The sequence below is a fragment of the Pongo abelii genome, chromosome 10, assembly GCF_028885655.2.
Source record: "Pongo abelii isolate AG06213 chromosome 10, NHGRI_mPonAbe1-v2.0_pri, whole genome shotgun sequence".
NCBI classification, from domain to species: Eukaryota; Metazoa; Chordata; class Mammalia; order Primates; family Hominidae; genus Pongo; species Pongo abelii.
The window spans coordinates 33,166,678-33,169,341 of NC_071995.2; the positions used below are offsets into that span (position 1 = coordinate 33,166,678).

General features: G+C 43.4%; 1 pseudogene; it reads right to left on the reverse strand.

Annotated features, from left to right (window-relative positions):
- On the reverse strand, window positions 1–2,182 carry LOC134759475 (endogenous retrovirus group K member 8 Gag polyprotein-like; annotated as a pseudogene).
- Between the last annotated feature and the right edge of the window lie 482 nt (window positions 2,183–2,664).

A 2,664-nucleotide genomic window follows, 5' to 3' on the forward strand; every position in this document is an offset into this window, starting at 1 on the left:
TCAGGCAGCGGGCCATATACCCCTGTGGGGATTTTTTGTGGGGGGCTCCCCTGGAAGCAGAGAGACTGCTTGTATAGTACATAAGTCTACTGCTGCACTGCCACTTGTGGCAGGGGACAATTGTTGTATTGTGGTAACTGGCTTATTCCCTGAAACACTTGGGACAGTGGGGGTTGTTGTCTCTGAAAACCCTGAGGAACAAAGGGCTGAATTGGGAATGCCCCAGTTTGTTGTGGGGCCTGAGGCTGGCCCCTTTGCTCATTTCCTGACAATGGTTGCCCATTTTTATCAAATTTAGAATGACATTGACTAGCCCAATGTTTTCCTTTTTTACATCTTGGACATAAGTCAGGTGGCTCTCTACCTGTAGTTGTAGTCACTTGAATAGTTATATTCTGTTTATTTGAGACTGGGCAATTCTTAAATGACCAATTTGACCACAATTATAACATTTCCCTTTAAATGTTCTAACTTGTCCTCCTAAAATGACTCCCACTATTGCTTGAGTCATAAGCGTAGCTTTATGCATAGCTCCTCCAATTCCATCACAGGCTTTTACATACTTTGAGATTACATCTGATCCTGCAGGAATCTTTCATTTCAATGGCTTAATGGCTGATTGACACTCAGGATTGGCGTTTTTGTATGCCATCAACTCCACTATGACCTTATGGGCTTTTTCATTGGCAATTGACTTTTGAGCAACATCTTGGAGCCTTGCCAGAAAATCAGGGTAGGGCTCTTTCGAACCTTGTCTTACTGTATTAAATGAGGGGCAGGCAGTTCCTGGGTCTTGGATTTTTTCCCAGGCTCTAAGACAGATAGCTCTAACTTGCTCAATGGCCTCATTTTGCATTAATGCTTGTTGACTAATGGTGCTCCAATTTTGACCTGTTCCCAATACTTGATCTGCATCTGTGTTAACTGGAGGATTGGCAGCCCTATTTCTTCAGACCTGTTCTTGTGCCCCATCAATCCACCAAGTCTTAAATTGTAAAAATTGAGAGGGTGAGAGAGACGATTTTGCCAGAATCTCCCAACCATAAGGAATGAGTCTATGTCCATGAGCAATGGAATCTAATAGTGTCCTCATATAAGGGGAGTTGGATCCATACTGTTTTACTCCCTCTTTCATATCTTTTAGCATTTTTATTGAAAAAGACTTGTATCTGGCCTCAACTGTGAGAGGCTCTCCCTCTTGGGCTCCTTCTCCAGGTGCCATCAGCTCTAACATTACTGGGAATTGCTATGCCTCAGTATCTCCTTCCTTTCTTGATTTATCAATAATTTCATGTAATTCACTACCCTGTCTACTAGGTGGTGCCATAGGATTAAGTCTCCTAGTGGGCAGCTGAGGGTAAGGCGCCCTGCCCTGTGGTGCTGGGGGCATTCCTGGACATCCATACTGACTTTCTGGGGGTGGCCGATACTGAAGTTCGGCCGGCGGCCAGTATTGATAAGCTACTGGTGGTTGGGTCTTATTTTCTCTAACCTGCATTTGAGGTTGTAATGCTACGGGCATCTGACCTATTGGAAGAGGACTTGGCCCTCATGGTTTAGACTCTGATGGCCCCACTGATTCTGGACCTTTTTCTTCTAATTTTAATGTTTCAGGATATATCACCTCCTGTAATTGATTATAGTCAACACTTTGCGTTGACTGAGCCATTACCGGCTCTGCTACATATTCGCAATGTAAACTTTCCATTTCCTTTTGGGATTTTCTCCCTGTATTTTCTTTACAATCTATTACACAGCTTCCAGGGGCATCAGAAACTGAAACACTATCTTCTTCTGTTTGAAATGGTTCTAAAGCTGCTTTAATAATGGCCCAATCATTCCATACTGTAAGTGGAATGATATTACCCTTCCTACCTGCTTGTTTTAGTTCCTTACCAATTCTTTTCCAATCTTTTAGATCTAAAGTTCCTTGTTCTGGGAACCATGGGCAAAATTGTTCTGTTATTTGAAATAGCTTGATTAGATTTTTTGTAGATACTTTAACTCCCCCTCTTTTTAAAAGAATTTTAATAAAGCTGAGATAAGAGGCATATTTACTTTTAGTTTTACTTTTAGTTTGCCCCATTATCACCCTAGCTTTCTTCTGAGTGCGCAAGCTTACCGTAAGGCTGACTGCAGACGTACTCGGGATCTCTCGTTGACTTGTCCTCAATGACCATGCTTGAGCGTACCTTCACCCTAGAGAAAAGCCCCACGTTGGGCGCCAGATGAAGGGGGTGGGTCGCCCCTCCACACCTGTGGGTGTTTCTCATTGGGTGGAACGAGAGACTTGGAAAAGAAAAAGACACAGAGACAAAGTATAGAGAAAGAAATAAGGAGACCCAGGGGACCAGCGTTCAGCATATGGAGGATCCCCCTGGCTTCTGAGTTCCCTTAGTATTTATTGATTATTTGTCGGTGTTTTTCAGAGAAGGGGATGTGTCATGGTCACAAGACAATAGTGGGGAGAGGGTCAGCAGACAAACACGTGAACAAAGGTCTTTGCATCATAGACAAGGTAAAGAATCAAGTGCTGTGCTTTAGATATGCATAGACATAAACATCTCAATGCTTTGTTAAGCAGTATTGCTGCCCGCATGTCTCACCTCCAGCCCCAAGGCGGTTTTTCCCTATCTCAGTAGATGGAACGTACAATCGGGTTTT